The sequence below is a fragment of the Elephas maximus genome, chromosome 17, assembly GCF_024166365.1.
Source record: "Elephas maximus indicus isolate mEleMax1 chromosome 17, mEleMax1 primary haplotype, whole genome shotgun sequence".
In the NCBI taxonomy this organism is placed as follows: domain Eukaryota; kingdom Metazoa; phylum Chordata; class Mammalia; order Proboscidea; family Elephantidae; genus Elephas; species Elephas maximus.
In genome coordinates this window covers 37,240,035-37,248,019 of record NC_064835.1, presented here as the reverse complement: position 1 = coordinate 37,248,019, position 7,985 = coordinate 37,240,035, and positions in this window count along the sequence as shown.

Here is a 7,985-nt window from a genome sequence, read left to right as displayed (position 1 = left end):
TCTATCTCCGTCTCTCGCTGTGAAGCTTCTGTCTCTCTGATATTCTGCCCTGAGAGTTCTGGCTGCCTTGACCTCCCTGAACTGTAAACTCTATAATATAGAGTCTGTGTCAACTAAAGAGACCATCGGGCCCTATCTTGAATGCCTGCTCCCTGCACTGAAGCCTGGAAGTGTACCTCAGAAGGTCAGCCAGGGCAATCACTGGCTTACTCAGTTTTTTTTTCTTTTAGGAATTACTCTTCTACGCTGCCTTGGCTATGTTGTCCAATGACTGAAAACTGTTCTTATATTCAGTCCATTTTTATGTTGTTTAAGGTGGGGGATAAATCTAGTCGGGGTTACTCCATCAGGGCTGAATGTAAAAATGTTTAACTAGTATACTGTACAAAAACTAGTTTGTTAAACTAGAACACTGTTCTAAAACCTTAGGGCCTGAGTCTACGATTAAGATGAGATTGCTGCGAACCCCCCTTTAGAAACACGAGGGTAGAGTAGGTAGGCCTGTCTGTCTTCAGAAAAGCATAACAGACATTTCACTCCAAACATGTGGGCCATCTGGGAGGAAGGAGAGCCAGTTCCTGGGTCCACCAGCCTGTGCATACTGGGAGATACCCTGTTAAACTGCTCCGGGTTCACTCTGGGTGTGGCGGATGCCACCCCAAACGTGTAGTCTTAGCAACACTGACACATTGGGCTTAGTCCTAGCAGCACTGACACATATGCAATACAAGCCCCATGAACAGGAGTGAGAGCAGAGGCAACAGCTTTTCTTGGAAGACCGCTGTGGATTGAGTCTCATCTGGCAACTGTGGTGGTGGCAGGACCAGAATGTTTGGCTTCCACTTTGCTGTTTTGGGAAAGGTTCCACATCTCCCAAAACTGTGTCTGCTGCCCATTTTTTGAGCTGCTTTAGGTCTTTCCCAAGAAAGACCTCATTAACATTAGGCATTTGAGTTACTTCTTACTCTTCAGATACCATTTCAGTTCCACAGTATGAATCCCTCCCATCTCACATCTGTGAGCTGACAGGCTTGGATCTCAAGTTCTTTCAAGTCTGCATTTGGCTGGAAGCCTCATTCACTGGGTGATGGGAATCAAAGTGTTTTTGTAGCAAAGGCCCTGGACAGTGTGATTAGGAACCTTCCATTGGTGGAGGGACTGCCTAGCATCCAAACCTTGCTTCTAGAGAATGACACTGCCTTAGCGTCCATGGCTGTAACAAGGACTGGATTGAGCCCAGTTTCCCTGCTTCAGACACAACTTGGCAAGGGCCAACTCTATGTAGCTTCTATGGCCCATCTACTGACTAAGCATATCAGGAAAGGCCTAAGCCAAATTGGACACTCTTCGATAAGCACAGCAGGATTCTGAGTGCTTAACCAGAGGACTGGCACTCTCTAAGGAGGCAGATGTGACCTCTGCTATCTGTGGAGAGACTGCAATCCAGCCCTCTTCCCGTTGAGAGGCCCTTGAGACCGTTTCCAGCACCATCTCATGTCATTCTCTTCTTTACCTGCCTTCAAGCCAGCTGGGCTATCCTTTCTATCCCTGCACTGGAGTCTTCACAATGCTGGCTTCTCTGCCTGGAAGGCTCTCTCTCAACTGCTACCCCACCTCAGCCTGAATAACCCCCATTTGGTCTCTACATCCTTCCTGAAATGTCATTTGGTCCTTGAGGTGTTTTCTGATCCCCAAGAGGAGATTGGGTACCAGCTGATTTCTCATTTCACACTGTACCTTTATTTGTGACACTTATATTTGCTTACTATCAGCCAGGTGTTGTTCAAAGTGCTAACTCATTTGATGTATTAACTCACTTAACCGTAACAAACCCCTATGTCATAGGCACTATAAGAATTGAATGATTTTATAAATAATCATAGATTTAATTCCAGTTTCCTGCTAGAATGTAAATAAGCATCATGATGGCAGTGACAGAAGCTATCTCATTCATACCCCAAGTTACTAAATCATAGTATGTGTTCCCCAAATATGTGAAAGAAAAAACAAATAAATCATAGTATTTTTCATCCTTTTTAATGAAATAGGCCTTGTGGGCAGGGCTTGTGCATATTCATTTCTACATCCTTATTGTCTGACACAGTGCCTGTGCCTGAAACAGAGTAAATGCTCAATGCTCGTCTGTTTGCGAAATGTAGGACTGCTCTCAGGAAGTCTTAGAACACCACATGCCTTTGCTTTTCACGATGGAGGTGTGAGCCCTCTGCTTTTCAGCTCTGCCGTCATCCTTTTTCATTAGTTTTACATTTATTTGTAAGCAGTTTTTGCCTGCCTTGCCTTAACTGGTTCTCATTGCCTACGTACACGACACTGCAACACGCAGAGCGCCTGGCAGGAGGAGGTTAGACAGAACAAGAGGAAGCGCTTTCACACTGTCAGGGCTGTGAGAGGGGGCTCGTGCAAAGGGCTCCGACAGACATGGTCTACTGTCACTGTTCAAGTTCAGTGCCGGCTGCAGGAGGGAAGTTGCCTGTGGACCCCAGACAGCCCTTTTAGGGATCTATGACCTTATATGGGAAAAATGTTGAAATACCTTATTTTGTATTACAGGTCTGTACATGAACCAGTAAACAATCACATTGAGCACAGCATCCAGCCAAACAGCTTGCCCACAGACAGGTTGCTATTAACAGTCATTTGTTAAATGCCAAAACCACATTAAACATTGTACCAAAGCAAAGAATTAAGTAGGGTCTTCCCTATAATGTAGGCTTTTCCCAGGGAGCAGAAACTGCATTCATTGGGTTGCAAAAAAAAAAAAAAAGCCACATAGGTAAAGGACGTAAATGAAGTCAAGGTTCTGACCCTTTGAAAAAAAATTTCTTTGCATGTTTCTTTTAGATGTCATGGTTTTATACATAGCCGGTGGCATCCACCATCTTAAAAGAATTTGTAAGCTGTTGCCCAAAAACCCTTGCAGACAGGAACATGATAATGGGCCATTTCATTTGACCTTCCTGAGTCTTGGTTTCTTTATTTGTAAAAATGAGACAAGGGGACTTAACACTCAGGACAAGGCTGGCATGCAGCCAACACCCACCTGTGTGATTGTAGTGGCTGCTATAATATTGAAATATTTCCATACTGGTTGGTAAGCCACTGCTGCAAGTCCCCCGATGCCCCTGTCCTCTGTGCACACCCCAGCCACCCTCCCCAAAGCTCCCTCAACCTTCCACAATCCAGCTATGTATGTAACATTCAGAGTTTTTGCAAGAAGCAGGTGGCATACTCAAAAGGAGGTTTGAAGGAGATTAACCAGGAGCTCAGATACAATGATGTGTTTGAGGTTAAGTAAAACAATCCAGGGATGATGAAATACCCCAGGTCTAGTAACAGTGGAAAGCTGCTACTATCTGCTAGTCTGAAGGGTCAAGGACATGGAGATTATTAGACTGGTTAGAGCTGTAGCCATAAGCTAGAGCTATCTGACAGGAGCTTTGGCCTTTATAGAAGAATATGGCCAGTGTCAAATTCTGCCCAACAGGGAGGGGGCCAGGGAAACACTATCTCAGTCTCTCTCTGTTCCCCTCTCATTTTCTGCTGGTGTCTCCCACTAGCTGAACGCAGCCTGCAACTAGACACAGGGATCCTGGCTCAGGCTGGCAGTAAAGGTCAGCCTCCTGGGTGCCTAGCAAGAAAGAGAAGGATGAAGAACTGATTAGAGAGGTGAAGGGAAGGGGCTACACACCATTCAAGATCTGGAAGCAGGGGTGCCCAAGCCTGCTCCTGTAGAGCTGGCTTCTGTCCTCACCAGGTGATAGCCCTGCAACTCCAGTTCTTAGATATAACTCTCCCCTTTCCCCTTTGCATTAGTTGCCATTATATGTCTGTTTCCATTAGAACTTACCACTGCAGCAGGAAGAAGAGGGCTGAGTTTAGCTTAAGGAGAACAGGAAGCAGCTCCACCTGCTTCCAGCGTAGCTGTCTTTGAGTAAGAGACACAAAAGGACTGTGCCCCACAGGGATCCACCCTGAGCCAGGATCTGGAGTCAAGGCCTTATAATAATGAACACGATACATTTGCTTACAATCACTCCTTTATCTATTCTCTATGCTAATGCACACTAGAGGTAGATATTGAGTGATATGTGGATCTCAGCCATCTCTTGCCATCTCTTCTCACTAGACAAATGTTTAACCTCTAGATTCATTCCTACGTCTGAGCTTTCCTTGTGTGGTTCCCCACTGCTGGAATGCCTTTTCTTCTTGCTATCCAAATCCTTCCTGTCTTTCTGCATCCAATTCAAGGCCATTCCATTCACCAGTCATGGTTTGCTCTCTCGCTTTCTTTTTCTCCTTTGAACAAATACAGTCCTACGAATGTGTGCAACACCACTTAGCATGCTATTGTATGCTGTTGTTTATTTATTTTTTAATAAAATCTCTTTTTTATGTACTGGTACTGTAGGAGGGCACCGCAGAGGTAAGACCATGAGTAGTTCCCCTCAATCTCCCGGTTGACCTAGCACAGCACTGAGTATGTGGTAAGGGATTTCCAAGGTAAACAAGGCTTGCTGATTGCTCTCTTGGGGTCCTCTGGTTCAAAATCACCAGAACAATAGATGTCAGGAACCTTGCCCTCATACCAACCAGGGCTCTGAAGACCTTCTGACCAAGAAGAAGCCATTTCTTCTGCACAAATTCCTTTCACTGGATGAAGAAAGCAGAAGACACTGAGATGCAGAGACTGCTTTCTGCATAAGACCCAGCCCTCCCCAACCAGAGGACGTGTATCCAGGCATTGAAGATATTTTGTGGGATCTTCTCATACCCCAAAACACAAATAAAATTTGCATGGACTTTGGGTTTTGCCACATTTCTCACCTTAGACCCCACTGGTAGGAAAATACATGTCTGGAGGACTGTATTGTTTATGCTTATTGTCTTTTCAATATCAGACTAATAAAACTCTGACCTTTGCAAAAGCAGCTCCAAGCTGACAGGAGTGCTCATGTCAATTTCAGTTTAACCAGGTATGCTTTTACTCTGTCAGGTGCCTCCATGGGACTTCCTTTGCTTAGCAACAACCTCAGCTTTCCATAGCAGCTTCTCCCTGGGCCTCAGCAGTAACTTGGTTGCTGCCAGCAGGTAAAAGAATCTTGGATGGAAATGGAACTGAAGGTAAAAATTCTCAGAGGGTGTGGGCCCCTGGTGGTCTTAAAACCTCTGGCATTACAACTCTGCTTAATGGCTGGATTGCCAGTCCTACTTAATATAAGGGCCACTGCCCACATCATATCAATAGGTCCTACCCACCTGCTCTTGCTCAATAGTGGTGGGTTAACCACAGAGGATGTGTTCTGGGCATGTGCTGTGCCCAAGCACTCTGGTCCACCAGGAAATCCCACTTAGGAAACATAAGTTAGCAGAGAGGGGATCTATGGAGGTGCTTTGGAGACTCTGGGAGAGAAGGAGCAGGCAGAGTGAACGTTGAACAGTATTTTCTTCCCTGAACTCTAGTTTCCCAGAAGTAATCTGGCATTTCATAGAAATTTTCCAGAGCTCCAAAGCTTTTCAGATGCTGCTGCGTGGCCATGGAGTTCCTGGGGAGGAGGCAGCACCCAGCCTCGGGCTGTGAGCGAGGTGCCCTTTATGTGGCACAGGGAGGCGAGGCCACAGCATGCCACAGACTGCACACCCCGTGCCTCCCATGGCCTGTTCCTCACACAGATGATGGGGTTGTGGTGCCCCTAAAGCTGTACGAGTCCTGGGTAGTGCAAATAAATGGTTAACCAAAAGGTTGGAGGTCTGAGTTTACCCAAAGGTGTCTTGGAAGAAAGACCTGGTCATCTACTTCCAAAAAATCAGCCACTGAAAACCCTATGGAGCACAGTTCTATTCTGACACACATGGGTGGCAACTGGTTAAAAGTGTGCCTACCTGGATTGGTAGGGCCCACATAGAAAGTTAAATCCCTTTATCTGTCTTAGCACACACAGAAAATGTGTAGGGGCAAATGGACAAAGCTGTTGCCAGTCAGGCACTATGAGCTCTGCTGCCCAGGCCCCACCCTGGTAGCATGCAGTCGTCTAACCCCATCTTTGTATACCAGGGTTCCACAGTCCACCTTCGTAAGCACAGGTCTGACTCACTGCCACTCAGCAAAGCACTCCCAGATCTTGCTGAGGCTTTTGCCTAGTATCTTCTTGGTTAGTTCATAATTCAGGGCCTGTTTCAAGCAGTCAATTTCAGAGCCCCCCGAGTACTTAGAGACAAGTGCAATGAAGAAGATGCAGAGTGTGGCAGCCAGGCGCATCCTTACGTAAGTGCTGAGTTCTAAATAAGATGAAATGGCAGAGGTGGTGAAAGGACTTAGTAAACTGCATATTGATACGTGAGTGCAAATTTTTATTTGTAGTGGTATTACTAGTGTGTGATTGTACAGGGAGATAGTCCTCACTTACTGATTGTAATCTTGCAAGCCCCTGAAGGTTCAAGCCAAACCACCCATGTAAAGTAACCTATAAAGTGCATTTCAAACAAATAGAAGGTAAGTTGTATCAGCCTGGTGGGGATTTCCCCTGTAACACAAGAAAATATTAGGATATGTTTTGAAGTCTATGACTCACAGAGAAGAACGTGACAGTGATACTAAACTTAGGGACATCTGGTTCAAACCACTACAGTGTTGGAAAATTAGGTGAGTTATGCAAGGTGCAAACAAACACCTCACAGTAGCAGTTTGGGAGAAACGTTTTAGTACCTAAACATTTCGTCGTCACCAAGAAATGTTAAAAAAGGGTGGGTTACTCTAACTTTATCATTAAGTTCTTTCTGTTAAATAAGTTAAAATATAGTTAATCAGAGCCATAAGTAACTGGTGGTAATAAATGGCTACATAGGTTTTTATCAATTTTTTCTCAAGTATTTGATGTGTACGCACATGTCATTCCCCTGGATGCAAAGACCAAGGCATAGGCACCCAGTGCAGGTCCACCGCCTGGCCAATCCCATCCATTCATTCAACAAACACTGGTTATCATGAACTCTAAGAAGTGATCAATTGTAAGACATGCCATTTTTTTTTAGATACCGCAGGAAATAAAGGCTATCATTTAAACTTTGAAATGTCCTTGGCTTTGAGACACATCCCAACTTCAAAGATTCTTAAGTTAAAAAAAATGTGCATAGTAGAATTGAATAAAAATGGTATATTGAAGATGGTATAGGATAGCGATAAGCTGGCAGGCTTCAGAGTCAGACCACCTGGGTTAAAATCCTGGCTTCACCTCTGGTGATCTCGGGTGGCCTCTGGGTCTGATTTTTCTCATCTGTCAATAGGATCATAGAAGAACCTTCCCTGAAGGGAAATTGTCATGATTTATTGAATTAAAATGAGCCAAAAGCTCCCAGAGGAGGATGGAGCCATTTCTCCTTTTTTTTAAAAGAAAATATCATGTCGGCAGCAGAATGAAGACTATAGGGACACAGGAGACAGTCAGAGATTCCTGCGGAATAGTTAGGGTCTGTTTAGAGTAGTTCCAGCAATAACGGGGCTTGAGTGAAGGTGGTGGTGAAGACCGAGAGAACTGGACATGTATGAGACACACATCGGAAATGACAGAATTTTCGAATGGATTGGAATGTGAGTGATGAGGGAGAACTCAAGGAGAGATCTTAGCATTTCTAGTTTGAGCCAAGTTGGGTGCTACCATTTCCTGAGATAAAGAAAATTGGAAGAATCAAATGTTCTGTTTAGGACTTACTTGTTTTGAGAGATGACCTGGGAGACTGGTTTAGAATACACACCCCATGGTCCTTCCCCTGGAGATATAAAGTCAATAGACATTTGTGTGGGTCAAGGAGTCTCATCTTACACAGCTGCCCTAGGGATTCGGATGTGCCATATTAAGTTCTGAGAACAGTCTGAGGCTTGGAGCACATGGGGTTTTGTATTTATAAAAACCCACTGGCATATAATTGCATATAAATGTGTGCAAGATTTGCATTTGCTTATACACATG